Here is a 19,967-nt window from a genome sequence, read left to right as displayed (position 1 = left end):
TTTCAAATTTAATAAGACTTGGTTGGATGATGAGGGTTTCAATGAATTGGTCAGTGATTGCTAGAAGGCACAAGTTCAGGTGGAGGGCCGCTCCTCGATGCAAGATCTCAATGATATACTTCAATCACTCAAAAGTCGGGTCAGGATTTGGGAAAGGGAGAAAAAGAAGGCTCTAGCCCATGAAATAAAGTCTATCGTTAAGGAGATTGAGAATCTCAGCCATATTGTAGATAGGGGTGCTCCATTAGAACATATTTGGCACAGACTCAAAACATTAGAACATAGAAAGCGACATATACTACAGATTCAAGAAATGACTTGGATATTGAAGAGCATAGCACTTTGGTTATGTGAAGGTGACAAAAACACCAAATATTTTCACAAATATGAAAATCTCAGAAGGAATGGAAACACTATCTGGCAGATTCGGAGTAGAAATGGGGATATGGTTTACTCCACAGAGGATATTCAGAGGGACGTTGTACACTATTTTGTTTCCTTTTTCAGGGACAAACCGACATCAACATAGAAGATCAGATATGGGGAACATCAGACTATCACCTCATGTTCAATGAGAAGCTGAATGAGAACATTTTCCGGCCAGTCACAATTGAAGAAATCCACCGAGTGTTAAGGATAAAATTTCGGGCCCAGATGGCTAGACGGTGGATTTTTTTCTACATTTCTTTGAACTTGTGGGAGTGGACATTTTAAACTTGGTAGAGGAATCACGATCTTCGAGACATGTTTCAAGCTCTATCAATTCAACTTTTATCGCTATGATTCCAAAAGCATCAGTCACATCCACCTTTCTAGATTTCTGGCCCATTTCACTCTGCAATATCACATATAAACTTATTTCTAAAATTATTGGAGAGTGATTGAAAGGCACACTATTGCTCCACATTTCTCAGGAATAATCAGGATTCATTCACAATAGACTAATTCATGATGGTGTGACCATCGCTCAAGGGATCATCCATTCTATCCATACCAAGAAAATTAAGGCATTATTAATGAAGGTGGACCTTTGGAAGGCTTATGATTGTGTCGACTAGACTTTCCTGTGACTCATCCTGACGAAAATTGGCCTTTCTATTCAAATTATAGAGTGGATTATGGCTTGTGTTACTAATGTGCATTTTTCTATACTGATCAATGGATATCCATCAAACTTTTTTAGAGCTGGTCGAGGTTTGAGGCAAGGATGTTCACTTTCTCCCTTGTTATTTATATTGGTAATGAATTACCTCAGTCACAAGATCAAATCGACATGTACAAGGGGTCACTTCAACGACATAAGATTGAGCACAAGTATTGAGATCTTGCATAATTTTTTGTGTGGATGATATACTAGATTTTGGTATGGTGTATAGGGTACAATGCATGGTTTTCTATGAAAAATTGTTTCGATTGGGAGTGGCCTAAGGTATGTTGGAAAACGAAGGCAAATCATACAACCTGCACTCCGGGGGTGATCCTTGAGAGATCAATGATATTGTCCAGTTTTTTAATTTCCAATCCAAGCCATTAAGTGGAAACCTCACTTACATCAACTTTAGAATTAATCCAAATAACTACAAGTATGTTGATTGGTTATGGCTAATTGATAAATACATGCACAAACTTAAAGGATAGGCACACCGATGGCTAACCCTTGGTGGCAGATATATCTTGGCACAAGTTGTTCTACAACATTTGGTTTTGTATTGGTCGCATTTATACATCCTCCTCTCGACCATAATTAATAAAATCAAAAGCATCATGGTGCATTTTATCTGGGCGGGTCGGGAAGCAATACATAAATTTCATCTCACAAAATGGGAAAATATCACTATTCCTAAGGAACAAGGAGGATGGGGAATTTTAGATATAAAAATCTTTGGATGGGCCCTCATTATCAAATCCCTATGGTGAGGACTTTTTAAGGAAGGAATTTGGAGGGACATCATCTCCTCAAAATACTTGCACAAAAAAAGGGTTGAGGATTGGATCAGGTTGGGACATCTTGGCATAAAATCTGGGTCATACATTTGGAGATGCTTTCAAAAAGTTAAGGATATGTTTTTGCAGAGAATTTTCTGGTCTTTTGGTAGGGGGAATCATATCATCATAGGTATGGATAACATTCAGGGAGTGGGTGTTGCACATACTTTAAATGATGGCCTTTTACAATGTCTTCACTCTTGTGGTTTTTTCCTATTAGAACAAGCCATTTTTGTTTGGTATGGGAGCTTTCCAGCTTGGAAACAGGCAGGGGAGATGGGTCTGGAAGGAACAAATGTTGTGGAATGGGAGGCCTACATACAGTCTCTTAGAACCGCGGGACTATGCAGAACTGAGGAGGGGGACCATATTACCTGGGTTGACAAGATGTGATCTAACATGGTGGAGGTGGTTGACACTTACATGTATCTAATTCACTCTTTAAGAGCACTTAACCATCCTTGTTGGTTCTCCAAGATATGGAAACTTGATGTCCCTATAAAAATTATTCTTTTTGTTTGGTTGGTTTGGAGGAACAAAACCCTTACCTGGGAGAATCTATGTAAGAGGGGTTTTAATGGGCCAGGGAGATGCCCACTATGCAGGGTCTACACTGAAACTAATGTCCATCTATTTATGGAATTCCCTATTTCTATCATGGTCTGGGATGGTATTTTTTCTTCGTTTAATTTGTCTTTTAGGAGATTTGGACACATTGAAGAATGCATCCAATGGTGGCTAGAGCGTGGTGGTAAATATATGGTTATTCCACATTATGTATTTTGGGAAATTTGGAGTGCTAGGAATGGACACATTTTTTAGGGACTTTAGTTTTCAACTCACTGAATCATATATAAAATTTTGTCATGGCTGGAGAATATGAAGACTCTCGATTGGCTTAGTCGGGATTGTTCGCACAGGTTTCCTCCTCACACCTTGCTCTACCCGGTCAGGTATTTCAATGGTGTTGCACAGAGGAACCAATGTGGTTGTGGAGTTTGGCTTCGTGTGGACCAAATCTATCACTATAAGATACACTGGAATGGTGGCCCAGGCACAAACACAAGGGCAGAAGTCCTGGCACTCTGGGGACTTCTTTGGTTCTCCAAACAATTGTCCATCGAATCCTTAAATGTATATGGGGACTCACAGGTGCTAATTGAGGGGATGTTGACTAATTCAGATTTCTCTCCTCCCCATCTCTCTGCATGGATGTCACAGATAAATCTCCTCAGGAGGTCATTTACTTTGATCACCTTCCAACATATTTACCGGGAGACAAATGGGACAACAAACTCTTTGTCAAAGAAAGGGCTCTTGGCAAACATATGATATATGCATTATACACATTTGGAATCTGATAACATTAGAGTAGAGGGATATATTCCCCTTCCTTAGCCTTTTTATTATTATCTTCCTTATTATATGTTGAACTGTGGTCATATATACTAATCATTGCACTACTTTTTTTGCCTTTGTCTAATTATGGGGTCTTACTAAAAGCATAATTTTGTGAAATTGTACTGGAGCATTGAATGGGCTACTTGATCTTATGTTTGTATATCTCTCACTTCCTTGGAAGAACAATTGCTAACTCTTTGTCCAAGATACTATTTTGGATAATATGCATTGGTACATTATATAAACCAACGTTTTTTTCATTTGAAAAAAAGAGAGAGAGACAAAAGCCACTATAGATCTATCTTAATCATGGAATTATGAAGCACTAAAATGGATTAAATCTCTTGATGTGTAAATATGTTTCACATTTTGCATTCAAAATAGAGGTTTGCATATAATGAGATTTGATCCCTCTTGGTTTTTGGTAGATGTGTGGTTAAGATGGATCTATACTGGTTATAATACCATGTACTAATACTATGGCTTATCAATACCACATACCCAAAAAACCATAACTTCCTTCATATGACACTCGTTCTTATGACATTTTTTTTAATTAATCATTTAATTAAAAATAACAAAGGGCATGACTACTTTGTAGATAAATCTCAATCTTTGATTTGTCTATACTACTATGGCTATTCTCGAATATTCCATGGAGATATAATTATTGATAATTAAATTACAATTCTCAAAGCCCTATTCCAAAATAGACACACCTATGGGCATAAATATTTTTCTGATTAGAGGAATTGAAAATTGGTTATTCTAGTACTAGCCTGTCATATGGTGTGGGGTGGATTCCAACCGCTACCACCATAACCTCCAAATAAAACCACACATACTCTAATAATTTTTAACTAAAAAACTTAATCATAACTTTCATGCCAATCAATATGCTGTTTACAAATGCATGTTATTCCTTGCATTGAATATTTGCATATGATATTAGTATTCCTTTATGAAAATTTCAATAGAGGAAGTAATAATAACAAAGGTACCAAATTAATCTTGGACTTCTACATCATGGACAATTCATAGTTTGATGATATGTTCAATGTTGAATTGTTATTTCTCTTCAAGCACCTTGATTTCAGAACCCCCTTTGACTGAAATGAATTTAGGAATTTATAAATAGTTCAATTGGTGATAGGATATCCTTTGACTTTAACAATCACTATAAAGTATCTACAAGCTCTGTGGAGACTGGCATTGGTTTTCCTTCTAAGAATGACTTGAAGAGTATGAAGGCCTTTCTAGGTTCAAAGAATGGAACAAAATGGCTTGCTCCTCTAATTGTTACAAATGTCAGTCCTTCATATACTTGAGTCCATCCTCGCACCTGAGCATCACAGACAATAATCAACATTCATACTGATACGAGAAAAGACTATGTTGAAACCCAGTTCTCCTTGCTTGATTCTGCTTCCACTAAATACACCCATCTTTCATCTACCATTTGGGAAGCAACACTCAAATCCTTCCCTCACCTCACTCATTCCACTTTCACCTTTCGAAAAGTTGGATCTTGCCCCATGTACAAATGGTACAATGACAAATGCAAGACTCTACATCGAGAACTTCAATATGCTTTCACCCACTCTCAACCCTTCTACCCTGACATCAAAGCTTCTTACCATCGTCTCCATCATCGCAAGAAATGACTCTTTGTCTCTCATAGAAGACGGGAACTTTCTGCTCTCCTTGCTCACTCCCCTAAACAATTATGGCACACCATCCTTCCCCAACGCTCCCCTCTTCCATTTGACCTTGACCCTACATCCATGTTCTCTCACACTTCCAACCTTTATGATATTAAGGGGTAGGGCCAAGTTTGTGTTACCTCCCCACCCCCTTCCTATTACCTATTCCTAGACAAAGATATTAGAGAGGCCATTTGGGTGATGAACAACAACAAAGCAACCGATGAGGAAGGCTACCAAGCAGAGTTATTTAAACCCGGTTTCCGTGCTTTGGTTAGTTACTTGGTTGATCTCGTCAACCATGTAATCCGTGAAGGTTTTCTACTAGCATGGTCACACCACATCATCCATCCGATCCACAAATTAGGATCTAGCTCAAATCCTAATAACTACAGAACGAACATTGTGGGCCACACATTCTCGAAGTTGTATGCTACTATTCTACATAGGAAGCTCTCAAGTGACCTTGAGTAGAGACAACTTAGAGTTAGGGGACATGTAGGTTTTCAACCAACTCATCAAACCATTGACCACATCTTCACCCTTCGCGCCATGATTGAGGAGGCACAACATCGCTCTTCAAAAGTCTACTGCTATTTCGTAGATTTTCAAAAATCTTTTGACTCTGTTCCGAGGGAAGCCTTACTCCAGAGACTCAAAGATATTGGCATCTCGACGACCTTATTGATAGCTATTACGCGCCTATATGAGTCCGTCCTTGGTTATCTTCACATGGTTCATGGGATGTCTGATTTCATCTGAAGCACTATTGGGGTTAAACAGGGTTGTCCATTGTCCCCTACCCTATTTGGGATCTATATTGATGAGTTGGAGGCTTTTCTACATGAGCATATCCAGGACACTGATGGTTGCCTTCTTCACCAGGTCATGATATCTATTCTACTCTTTGTTGACGACGTGGTCCTCCTCTCCTCATCTCCAGAAGGATTACAAAGGCAGTTGGATGCCTTAGCTTTGTTTTGCGATCTTCAACAATTGATGGTCAACCTGGGTAAAACCAAGGTTATGATCTTCAATGGGGTGAAGAAAACTTCAGACCTTCACTTCCTATTCAGAGGGGAGGAGGTTGAGATCACCAACACGTATACGTACTTGGGGGTGCAATTCTCAAGTCCCCACTTCAGTTTGTGGCCAGCTCTTCAACCTCGGATCAACAAAGGATATGGATCCTTAGCCCTTCTCGAGAGACAGTGCTTTCAACATCACTTCCAGGACATCTTGTCCAAGATGAGCCTCATGGACACCTTGATTCGTCCTACTGTTATATATGGCTCAGAGATTTGGGGGCCTTCTTTACTTGAGTCAGATTGGGCTTCAGTTGAGAGAGTCCAAACTATTCTTCTCCACCACATCATTAGATTCAAATAGACAATACCTAAGCACATCATCCTTGCAGAGTTTGGAGCTCAACCCTTTTGGCTTGAGACAATCTTCATTTTGGTCTCATTCTTGCATCATATCTGGGGATTTGCAGACTCGATAAAGAGTAGGGACCATTACCCTTACTTGGCATATTTCTCTTCTGAGAATATTGCTCGTTCTACCCCCTCGGGCCGGGCTAGATGTTTACAGGAGTTTTAGATCTCTTAGAGTCAGTGGGCATTCAGTTGGATCGTCTCCCTCCTTTCCGATATTCCTTGGATGCTCCTGGTCACCTTCTACCTACTAGACAAGAGTTGAACAAGATCATCAGGGAGGATATCTACAAGCAGTTTGTCTAGGTCACCTGGGTCAATCCTCCGAGAGGGTTGTGCCCAAAGATGGCCTTCTACGCTGAGCACTTCCTGAAGTTGAAAGATGGGCTCATTATTAGACCTTAGTATATGTTTCACCACTGGATGCATGCTCTTTGCATTCCTCTAGGCTAGTTCAGAGTAGGTTCTCATAGACTTCGGGTAGAGACAGACTACCAGATTGATAGGCCAGACAAAATCTGTCAAGTATGTCATTTACAGAAAGTAGATACTGAGGTGCACTTGATTTTTGGATGCCCTCTCTACTACGAGATCAGAGGAAGGTTCCATTGCTTGTTTAGAGACTCTCATACCCTCACATACTTTTTCAGGTATCCCGATCAAAGATGTTTGGCCTATATATGTAGGAGGCTCTTAGGTTCCGAATGCATATTCTTCAGCGTCCCATTAGACCAGACCCCACATAGAGGATCGCGATGTTTTTCAAGGTACTACCTTCAGACAGGGGCACAAAGAGAACGATTGATACTGTTTCATATCCAGACTCTAGACCAGTGAGGATCCATGGGACCTCACCCCACCTCATGAGACCTCAGCAGCTAAATCGTCTCAGATCTGTCCCTAGGAGATGGACTAGGTCCTCCAAACCTCAGCAGTGCACAAACTCCCCTAGACAACGAGTTAGTGGACAGTTCGTACCTCCCACTGACGCTTCATCAGGCCAACAAACTTTATGGAATTTTTTTCCAGTGCTCTTCAGTTAGTCTCGGATGTTAGGAGAGATGGGTACGATCCTCTTTGTCAGGGAATTCCATACATTGTATATTTTATGTTCCTGCATTGTACCTTTTATATTCATGTATTATATTTTTTATAAGAGACTGTTTGGTTCTCCCGCATTTTATGGACATCATTGTACTCAACAGTCCCTTTGACGTACTTTGTGGTCATTAGTTGGACATAAATATTATTATCTTATCTTATCTTATCTACCATCATTGCACATTGCCAATTTCTATTTCTCATTCCTATTAGAAATAGAACAATGGTGAGCATCATAACAAATGCATTTCTCTACAGGCACCCATGGCATTTCCATGCTTTCAGAGATCAGAGAAAGATGACTCACCTGCCCATTGTCATACCAAGTATGCCAGTTAGTAACTGTGAGAAGCTTAAGCACATTTATAGAATTTTTGGTCGATGTTACAGGAATCACTGCATCTGTATCTCCACTGCAAGTTAACGAACAAGAAGATAAGCTTTTCTACAACAGACTTATGATAAAAGACAAAAGCAAAAATACCAACAAGAAGTTCCCTGTGCCATAATTTGATTAAATAAATGACATGCTTAGTGAGTTGTGACCTGAACATCCAAATGCGTAGTCCAGCTTTTATGAGCTCTTGGTATATTGACAGCACAGATCTAGGAGAGTCTCCCTAATTTTCATTAACTGCAACGTTGTATATAGGAAAGTAAACAAACCAGATTAATGAATAAATTCCATTTTATAGATAATGGAGAAGCGGAAACACAAAGATCAAAAACACATTACCATTTCAATAATAAAATTACAAACCTACAAGTCGTCCACTCATAAGGAATTCCTGTAACATTGGCGTGAAGAGCCTTTTGTACGTCAGGTAGATTGAAATAAATTTTGGGATATGTTCTAGTACAAAGATCGTATCTCCCAAACACATGCCTCCGTGACTGCCAAGAAAATGACTCGATGAGAGTGAGGATATAATTTGATAGTCGGATACAATTGAATGATTATAGATTTATCTTAAAAGCACTTGTACATGTTTCAAAAATCCAAGTTTAAGATGGATCTTGCTAAATTTGTTTAGGTTAATATTTTTTTTTTTTCGTTTTTCAATTTTTTTTTTTTCATCAAGAATAAGATATCAATTGTTTTTCATTTTATTTTCTGAGTATTCCCTTACCCACATACACACACCCACATATATACACAGAAATCTCTTTCACCTTATTTTATGAGTGTTCCCTCACCCACATACACACAGAGATCTTGTCAAAATATGAATCAAACTTTATTCAATCAACTGAGAAGCTTACAAGTGTGAAACACTACCTGTAAGATTGCCTTTGCATAACACGCTCTGCCTTCCATTCATTACATGAGGAATATATATAACAAACACACATTTAGGGAAGTCGAAACAATACCCTAGAAAACAGGAACATAATCCTAATCTAAGGTTCGGTTTGAACTATTACTCTATTAAGCCATTTATATGTTAATCTCAACACTCCCCCTTAATGGAGAAATGGATTCACAGATATGCCTAACACTTCCCTCAACAACTCAAATTTGATTCTACCAACAGGTTTGGTAAAAATATCAGCAACATTGTCACAAATATTACAATACCCAATATGGATTTCTTTTGACTGAACTTTCTCCCTGACAAAATGAAACTTTGTATCGATATGTTTTGTGTTCTTATGGAATACTGAATTATTTGCAAGTTTGATGGAGCTCTCGTTGTCACATTGGATCACTGTTGCAACCTTCTGTTCTTCTCCAACATCAAGGAGAAGTCTCCCCAACCAAATTGCTTCACATGTTGCTGCACACATAACTTGATATTCAACTTCTGTAGAAGACAAGGGCACTGTGTTCTGCTTTTTGTTGCTCCATGTAATGACCCCAGATCCAATTCTAAATGCATAACCTGTTATGGATTGTCTGTCATCTACATTTCTAGCCCAATTGGAGTTTGAAAAAATTGTCAATCTAACATCACACGAATCAATATAAACAATACCAAAATCTAAGGTTCCCTGGAGATACCTCAAAACACCTTTTGCTGCAACCCAATGGCTCTCAAGGGGCTTTGACATAAATTGGCTCAATGCACTGACTGCATAAGCCAAATCAGTCATAGTTGTAGTCAAGTAGATTAGACTCCAAACCCACTGTCTATACAACGTCGCATCTACCTCCTTAGATCCATCATCATTCTGAAGTTTTAAATTCTGCTGTAAAGGTATTGCTGCAGCTTTGCACTGATCCATTCTGAAGTTTTCCAGTAAGCTCCTGACATACTTACTATGTGATAGAAAAGTTTGTCCAGAATCCCTCCAGATTTCCAACTCCAAATAGTAATGTAGCTCTCCAAGGTCTTTCATCTCAAAGACTTGTGACATCTTCTCCTTGATTTCTTTAATGAGATTATCAACATTCCCTATAATGATTAGATCATCTACATATAAAGAAATCAAAACAATCCTTCCCTCTTTATCAAACACAATATAAAGATTAGGGTCATTTTTGCTCCTTTTATAACCATGTTGCAGGAAAAATGAATCAATTTTGTCATACCATGACCTGGGTGCCTATTTTAGTCCATACAACGCTTTCTTCAACCTGCAAACTAAATGTTCTTCACCCTGTTTGACAAACCCCTCAGGTTGCACTAAGTAGACTTCTTCTTTTAAGTCCCCATTTAAAAATGCAGATTTAACATCTAGCTGGTGAATCATCCAATGGTGTTTGGTAGCTAAAAAAATTATCATTATGATTGTGTTTAATTTAGCTACAGGGACAAATGTTTCATCATAATCTATGCCTTCTTGCTGTGAATACCTCTTTGCAACCAGCCTAGCTTTATACTTATGTATCCCATCTGCTTTAAATTTAGGCTTATACAACTATTTGCATCCTATGGGTTGTTTGCATTTAGGTAGTTTAACTAAATCGCAAGTTTTGTTTTTGAAGATTTATTCATATTCCTCTTCCATAGCAGCCCTCCATTCACTATATTGAATAGCTTCTTTATAACTAGAGGGTTCAACAACATTCATCATACTAGTTATAAAAGCATTTTCCCTATATCTTGCTAGCAACTAAACTTTCCTACCTGATCTCCTGAGTGGTGGGGTAGCTTCAAACCTCATTTGATCATCATTTTCTGGACTTGGCTTGACAGCTACATCATCTTCTTTCCCTTCTTGCTGTTGTTGCTGCTGCTTCTGCTCATTGCTATCACCTGATTCATCACTTCCTTCTTCCACCAACAAGGGCACATGTCAATCTTCATTAGCACTCTCATGGCTTCCATCATTAACCTGCTCATGAAACACTACATCTATGCTTGCAAAAACTTTATGAGTAGAGGGATTAAACAATTTGTAAGCCTTAAATTCTATGCAATACCGAACAAAAATACATTTGATGGCCTTTGAATCCATTTTCTTTCTATCTTGCTTTGGATCATGGGAAAAGGCTTTACTGCAAAAAACTCTTAAATGCTTAACTGTAGGCTTAATATAACCAAATAAAGCTTCAAAAGGAGTTTTAAAATCTAAACTTCTTATTGGATTCCTATTCTTTAGATATACTGCAGTATTAATCGCTTCAGCCCAAAACCCATTAGAAAGTTTCTTACTATTTAACATACTATGAGCACAATCCACAAGGGTTTTGTTCTTCCTCTCTGCAACCCCATTCTGTTGAGGAGTGTGGGGTACTGTAAACTACTGTTGTATCCCATTATCTTTGTAGTATTTTAGGACACAAGCTTTCTTGTACTCTCCCCCTTGATCTGAGCAGAGAATCCTGATGCATTTACCTGTCTTCTTTTCAACCATATTTCTGAACTCTTTGAAGTATTCAAAAGTGTGGCTGTTCTTCCTGAGGAAATACACCCAAGTAAATCTAGTATAGTCATCAATAAATAGTAAAAAATAGTATGCGCCGCCTAACGATCTTGTCTACATAGGCCTGCATAGATTTGTGTGTACCAGCTCGAGTATATCTCTCTTCTTTCTATCAGGATTTTTTTAGGAAATTCACCTCTGTGCAACTTTCCCAATGCACATGCATCACAATCAATATGAACAGGTTTTAAAACAGGGAGACCTTTGACCATACCTCTTTTCTGTAAAAGCAACAGATCATTGAAGTTAATATGGCCGAACCTCTGATGCCATAAGTCCACCGTAGTTATGGCAGATGATGTCAATGCCTAATGTGGTGCACTTTTGACATTTAGATTGTACAATCCTCCCACACGAATACCTGATACAATAGGCTTCATACAATCCAACAAGTCTTTAATAACACAATATGATTTAGAAAACTCTACCTTGAGATTTTGATCAATTATCGTAGAAACAAAGATCAAATTCTTTTTTATCTCCGGTACATACATTACATTATGGATATGTCTAATATTTCCATATGGCAAAACAACAGGAATGTTACCATAACCTTTAATTTGGTACCCTCTATCATCGCCAAGATAGATGTTTTCTCCACTGCTAGTCTCTTTGAAGCCTTCAAACCACTGTCTGTTCCTTGTCATGTGGATGGATGCACCTGAGTCCACAAATCAGGTATCTGCTTCATCATCCTTAGTCGAAAGTGCAGAGTCAGATATGAACAGTCTGATGTTCTGACTCTGTTCGTCATCATTAAAATGACCTGCATGTTTCTTATGTCTCTTCCGACCTTCATCAAACTTCTTCTTCATGCAATATCTGGCTATATGGCCGGTTCTACCACAATAAAAACATTTGGTCGCAGATTCATTTATATTGAAAGACGTACCTTGAGGTGGGGGCATCTTTCTCTGTGGAGATGCACTGCTCTTATGTGCAGCATTCTACTTTCCTCTGAAGGGCTTCTTCTTCGCCATTAAGGCTAGATCTGAACTCTGGGGTTTATGAGTCAACGACCTTTCCTCCTCTTGCATGAGGATCCTAGTCAATTCTTCAAACAGAAGGGTTTTTTCTCTTGCATTCAAGCCAATGATGAACATCTAATACTCGTCAGTCATACAATTCATGGTAATCGTGACCAAATCTGTATCTGACACAGCTCCACCGATGTCACCCAACTTGTTCTTGAGCTTCTTGATCCGCGAAATAAATGCTACAACTGTCTCATTCTCCTCCAGCTTGATGGAGAGAATCTTGCTCTTCAAGAACAACAATCGATTGGTGTTCTTGACCTCGACCTCATAGAGATCCTTGAGCGTCTTCTAGATCTTAGGTGCAGTCTTGCAATCGCAGATATGGGGAATAACACAATCTTTGACTGACAGTTTTAGGAGCATTCTCGCCTTAGTCTCCCACTTTTCCCAGTCTTGGATTGTTGTTGTTCCTCCTGCAGCCAGATTCAGCTTCACCTCATCATTGTTCACAATAGTCCATATATTGTGTCCCTCAAGTAGAGTTTGCAACTTGAATTCCAACCAAAGTAATTAGATCCATCCAGCTTGTTGTTTTCATTGAGTTAAGCTTCTACTAATTGATTATTCATCTTGAATGAATAAAAAAAACTTCAATCCCAACAATTTAAAAAAAAAAAAAAAAATCAACCCCAGATCTTCAACACTACTACAAATGCAAAAAATCACTGATCCCAGATCCCCCTTTTAATTTAAAATAATTAAATTAAGTATGAAGGCAAGGACTAAGCTTATTGGATATTCAAAAGGCAAGGAGTATGCATGGAATGAGTTCAAGGCAAGCACTAAGCTTATTGGATATTCAAAAAGCAAGGAGTATGCATGGAATGAGTTCAACAATTTATGGATGGTCACAATCATATTGCACTACTCGCCACTAACAATGCCACAATGGAGACACACACCACAATCTTGGCCATCGCCATTTTCAAACTCCCGCGGTTACCGGATGTGTTGCCGAGACTACTAATACCGATTACTACCAACACATCCCGATGTCTTGACTGAATTATCCCTCTAGATCATGCTTACACGTTTCTCACTTTGGCGAAGGCAGTAGCGACACTATTCACTTTACAGTTAATGTGCGGCGGGAATTCTCCAGACCGAGCATAATGTAAATACCGAGATCGGATCCGGTCTTACAACAGAGCAAAGGCGTGATATGCAGGATATCAGTAGAGGAATGAGACCTAATCGTAAGTCATGAGAAGATCGTTGTAAAAACAACAAACTGGATTCAACTCGAAACATCGTGGCCTCCTCAACCACGCAGTCTGATCTCTGCACGCCACCTGCAGCCTCCACGTCAAGTCTCCTCCACACGGATTTAGATCCAACACTCCACAGCACAACACGACAACAAGAACACGATTTGGCTTCGATTTCCTGGCAATTTCAATGAAATTCGCAGAGATCTCCTCCACGGCAATCCTGCCTCTCTTTGCAAATCGCAGTCCCAACCTTGCCTTTCCAGCAGAGGCAAATACTCAAACCCGCGTCCGCACTTGCAATCAGCAAGCAACACAACAATGTCACTGCATCAAGCAGCAGATAGCACAATCCTCAATCACGGAGCTGTCGATCGTTCTTAACCACGGAGCTGTCTGTCCTCTGATCCCAAGCAACAACGATTCGATGAGAGCAACAATTCGATTTCCTGCGGCCTCTATCGATCCTGAGGAGCAGATCTCCAGCGTTGAACTTGTTCGGATACCATGCTGCGAAATAAAAATGCGGCCTCTTCCATGACCACCGATCACCTCATCGACATCCAAACGGATCCACCTCACGCAACAGATCGAAACGTATCCATGACAACCTTTTCACCGCAAAAACCACGGTCGACGCGCTTCAAGAATGGCTCACTCGCGCTGTTCATTCCTGAGATCAAAAAATATCGCATAAGGACAGAAGTGAATCAGCGCGATTTTTGCGCCAAATTCCGCATTGATCTCACCTCAAACGCCCCGGTATCTCTCCACTCAGGGTACAGGCGTCCTCAACCCTATAGATCTGATACCATGTCAAAATATGAATCAAACTTTATTAAATCAACTGAGCAGGGTACAGGTGTGAAACACCCCTTGTAAGATTGCCTTTGCAGAACACGCTCTGCCTTTAATTCATTACACAAGAAATATATATAACAAACACACATTTAGGGAAATTGAAACAACACCCTAGAAAATAGGAACATAATCTTAATCTAAGTTCCGGTTTGAACTGTTACTCTATTAAGCCATTTCTACATTAATCTCAATGGATCTCTTTCACCTTGAATTGTAAAAGCATCTAGCATCCTTAAATGCAATTACCAGTTATTTTTATTCACTATGCAGCAAATTGTGTTCCTTAACGCCTGCTAAAATGTGCTCAAGTTGAGGAACTAGGGCCTCAATTCTCCATTCCAATCTTAATTTTGATAAGTTAAAACGGGAAAAATAACAGTTTAGGAATTTAGGCATGCCCTCATATTGATCTGCTCGCATAGACAATGCTTATATCTAATATACTTACAATCCCTTTTTTCAATTGTTTTCCATATGTTCCAGTAGTGTTCAAACAAACAAGGAGGGGTGTAGATGCTAAATGGATCGATTTGACCCATTTCTACGTGGTCATACTCTAATGCCAATCCACATAGAGTTGATGGGTGCAGGAAAGGTGAAAAATCACAGAAAACACTAAGCATTCGGAAGGTGTTGTCAGATATCAGGCAATGAGACCACATAAATTCAAAAATCCCTACACGATCATGGAACTCATCTGTAACTCCATTGCAGGTGCATTGCACACCTGCAAGAACCATGCTATTCCCCATATTTTCACATTCTAAGAACTTAATTGCCCCACTTTCTCCTATGTCATACTATTTACACCAAATGATTTATGGTTATCTATTATCCATTTCAGGAGTTCCTCATTTTATTTTGATGATACCATACACATTTTATCCCAGATAACTGCACAGGATCTTACCATATATCCCTTCAGATTAAAGATTGGATTTTCAATGTCCTTGTTGTGTCTGTAGATGACTTGAGCCAACTGAGGAAAGTAATGCTCCGGAAGAATATATATATATATATGAAAATGCCTCTAAACTCTGTACTTGAGACCGGGAAAAACTTGACATTCCTAATGTAATGCAATAGTTTCTTTATACAAAGTTCAAAATTTTTTAACCAACCTAACTTGCATCATTCAAGGTCAAAGTCCATAGTATGTAGCTGGAACTTCAATACTCCTTTCATCGGTCACTATCTCAGGGTTGAGACCGGGAAAAGCTTGACATTCCTAATGCAATAGTTTCTTTATACAAAGTTCAAAATTTTTTAACCAACCTAACTTGCATCATTCAAGGTCAAAGTCCATATTTTTAGTATGTAGCTGGAACTTCAATACTCCTTTCATCGGTCACTATCTCAGGGCTGAAAATTTGATGCAAGAGCATACCCTCCCATCTTGATGATAACATAAAAAGGAGTGTTCTTTTTGTGATCAGTAGAAAGAGAAAATTAAACATTTCATTTTTAAAAAGTAGATATCTTGGTGATAGCATAAAAGAGTGTTCTTTTTGTGTTCAGTAGAAAGATGGTAATTAAACATTTCATTTTTATCAAATAGATATTAGTAGAAGGTTATTTAAAAAAAAAACATTGTTTTGTAGTTTCCTCTTAAAACAGAATATTTGCCTCAGTGCACAAGTAGATAGAAATACAGCAGAGTTATCTGCTCAGTGGCTTGGACCATTTTCTTTAATCGAAACAGAGAGGGGAAAAGGAACTAATAAGGAGTGCTATTGTGAGTGTTATCTGTGTGCTTCATGTATGTTTTTTTTGATATGGTATTGCATCAAGTGATATCAAATCTCAGGTCTCGGATTTGAGAGACTTTCTTATGGCTTTGTACAGAAGAAACATAAAATTCTGCGAGCAGTTTCTGTATGCAATTCCTTTATGGTGTTGCAAGTCGCCACCAAAAAAAACAAAAGAAACAGCACAAAAAGTCAATGCTTTAAAATTTTAAACATAAAGGTTGATTCTATGTATCGCAATCTCGTAAACATAAACATGGGTTCTGTACTAGGGTTACCAAGCTCTCAAAGAGTTAATGACATTAGTTAATTGTTCCTCTACGATATGCGTTTCATATTCTGCAACAACAAGGAATTGTATATCCTAATGTAAATCTCTTCTTCAAGGAGGTTATTTGACTGCATCGATTGCCCCACTATATCATCGGTAAAAGCAGATACCAAACTCTTGAGCCAATTTTGGCAACGGGGTGGAAAATGTTGGGCACTCTTCTCCGATTCAACATTGCCGAAAAGGAATTGGTAACTGAAAGTGCAACGTCCTTGCATTGTCTGGTCAAACATCAACCTAACAATGGGACTTGATGCTTCCTCAAGCCCATATTCCACCAAAGGTGGGAAGAAAGAACGAGGAATGATTCTTGGCGACGATTGGAGAGACCCACCAAATTTTAGGGAATGGCCTATGAGACCAAGGGACAGCAATAAGGAACTACAACAAGTGCTCTTATTTTTTTCTCCCATGAATTGATGGCTTTTCTGGGAGGGGTTGGATAGAAATGGGAAGAGAAGGGAGAGATTGAACAACATAATACACAAATCACACTCTGTTTATTGATTATACAAAGTAGACAAAGTAGTTACATATATAAGAATTAGATCAACAATTTCCAGATAATATAATCCGAAGAAGTTAAATCTATTTTCAGATGATAAAATCCAAACAAGTAAATCTATGTTTTATAAACCATTCACACTGAGAATTAAGTACTTCTAGATAAACACCTAAAAATATACAATAACATATGGAAGCCTTACTTCTAACAAAATGAGGCGGGCTAAATTAACCTTTAAAACAAAAAAACAAAACACTTTTGGTGACATCCCAATGTCTTCATATGTCAACGGAAACAACTTGGCATAGGGGACGTCGACTATCATAGGGGCCATATCTGTGGAACCCCTTTCAACGACAGATAACAAGAATGACCTCTCCCTTTTTCCCAGTCTTCAGTACAAAAAGAAGTATCACCGTGATACGCACAAGCTTGAGCAGAGGTTTGTTACCTCTGGACTCCAGTTACTCGGTTGTTTTCACAACGGTAGGCAGAGAGAAAGTGAGGGAAAGCTACCAATTGATAATTAAGAGTTCTGACACTGTTTGTTGCGGCCAGAGGTGCTTTTTTATAGCACAGTATTGGTCCATAAGCTTTTAGCAGGTTTAAAAAAAATAAAGCACTCGATTAAAAGAAAAGAGAATAATTAAAAAAATAGTTCTCTCATATCTACTTTATGTATGTTAATTTAGAATTTATTAAAAAAATAGTTTTCTCATATCTATTTTATTCCTCTTAAATCGGAATTTATCAATTTTTCTCATTTTAATTCAAAATTTATCAAGGTATTAAGGATCTTAGCTTGTGCACTATTAGAAAAATTAGTATGTCAAAGGAATTTGATTTGTTATGTGTTTATGATTTAACTTTGTTTTTAGTGCTATAATGTTTTAGGCTAGATATTAAGAGTAAAAATATTGTTTGTTTGTTTGTTCATTTGGTTGGAGAAACATCATTTTCTAATATTTTCCATTGGGCTATGGAGTCACAGACTGGGTGGTAGCATCAATCTTACAGAGCGTTCACATGGAAAGTTAACTGTTTCTACTAGATCTTTAAAGCATAGTGATAAATAGAATAATAGAAAAATGATATCAGTCAGGATTAAAAAACATTCAAGTATTTTTTAATCGTACTTCAGAGGAAAACATATAGATTGTAAACACAGATAGCAGTAAGGTGCTCCAACAGCATATCTTAAACTATAATTTCTGCTTTACAATAAGAATTAAAGATGCATGGATGGATAAATAGAAATACATTAAACATAGAAAGAAAAACATCACTATGTCAAAACATATCAAGTATCCTGTAAACTATCCTTTTATTGATGCTCCAACTCAAAATTACAATGCTCCAAATAGAAAATTCGTTCCAATGACTAGGGTCCAACCCCTAATACTCCCAATGCATGGAGTATTTAAACAAAAACTATAACGATTTGCCTTGTACACTTGGCAATCTATTATTTATTACAACGAAGGGAAAAATTTGACTAATGTAGCCAAGGAGTGGCCACGCTAAGAAAACTGGGACAGGTGTCCCTCTTTTCTGGGATGTTGTTACCTGAAGTATTAATTTGACTGGAGTGGTTTTGCTAACGTGGCTAGTGCTGACTCATGCCTGCATGGTCACTCAAGTCATCATTGTCTCGTTCTTCCTGGTAGTCACATAAGTCACTCCACGCTTCCCCCTCTGGGATCTTGATCTTGGTTAATCTTCGATAAACCTCATCAACATCAATGTATTTGGAAAACGATGGCTTGACCAAAAACACATGCTTAAGCTCATGTCCATTGTAAATTTGATTGTTGATTGCTTCTATTAAAGCCTTTTCTGTTATGCTGCCTTTGATGTTGGATAGATTTGCAGCGTCTGTGGTTGTGCCCTGTAATTTCTTGACATAATCCTCTCTGTCCATGAGTTTGTCATTTATAACGAACAGAGAGGGAAGGCCTTTTTGATGTAGATGCTGCATTTTGTTGAAAAACATGTTGACTGTCAGCTCTAGAACTTGACATTTTTCTTGAAGCTGCACATTTAAACTCTTCTTTGTCAACACCTTTTTAACTTGTAGTATGGTCTTTGTCCTGTCTGCTACTCCCAATTCTTCTGGCTCATATTTGTTTCTTGCATTTAGAAATTTGATAATTTTGTTTGTTGTTGCTCGCATATCTCCCAACTCTGTATTGGTGGCTGAAATGGCTTCTTTGGCTTTCTCTACTAACTCTTTCTGCTAAAAAATAATTTGGATGCTGGTGCACGAAAATTCTTGAAAAGCAGTAATATAAGTATAAATATTTTATTAAAAGATGAATTACAGATGATGCCGTTTACAATGGGGTTTTCTGGCTTAAATACTGCCACGGGCACCCTTTGGGGAAAGGGCATGATCTTATGATCGTGCCCTTTTGTCTAATTAATCCTAAAATTAAATAATAAATCTAAAATTAAAGACTAACTAAATTTTTACATAATATTGCCTTCCTCTCGAAAGAATGCTTTGTCCTCAAAGCATATGTAACGACGGATGTTGTTGACAAAATGCTTCATTCTCCAAAGAAGCGTTTTCTTCGGGTAAGTTCTTCCACTTGACCAGATATTCCAAGATGATCAAAGTCACACACTTTAAAAGGTCTTGGATTAATCTCTCAATTTCCGTTTTTTGGAGATGTGTGTATCGGTATGGCTTGATGTTGACGGGGTCTGACCCTGCCTTGACTTCTATTCTATGCTTAATTTCCCTATTAGGCGGCATCTTCATAGGTAGGTCTTGAAAT

At 38.3% G+C, this 19,967-nt stretch overlaps 1 pseudogene; it reads right to left on the bottom strand.

The window, feature by feature from the left end:
* Positions 1-4,564: 4,564 nt before the first annotated feature.
* LOC149179752 (serine carboxypeptidase II-1-like) lies at positions 4,565-19,360 on the bottom strand (annotated as a pseudogene).
* Positions 19,361-19,967: the final 607 nt, after the last annotated feature.

This window comes from Pinus tabuliformis, chromosome 3_2 (assembly GCF_031772625.1).
Source record: "Pinus tabuliformis cultivar Carrire ecotype Pingquan chromosome 3_2, CPIR1, whole genome shotgun sequence".
NCBI lineage: Eukaryota > Viridiplantae > Streptophyta > Pinopsida > Pinales > Pinaceae > Pinus > Pinus tabuliformis.
Note: the sequence above shows the minus strand (reverse complement) of the source record. Positions and strands in the feature narration are given on the sequence as shown.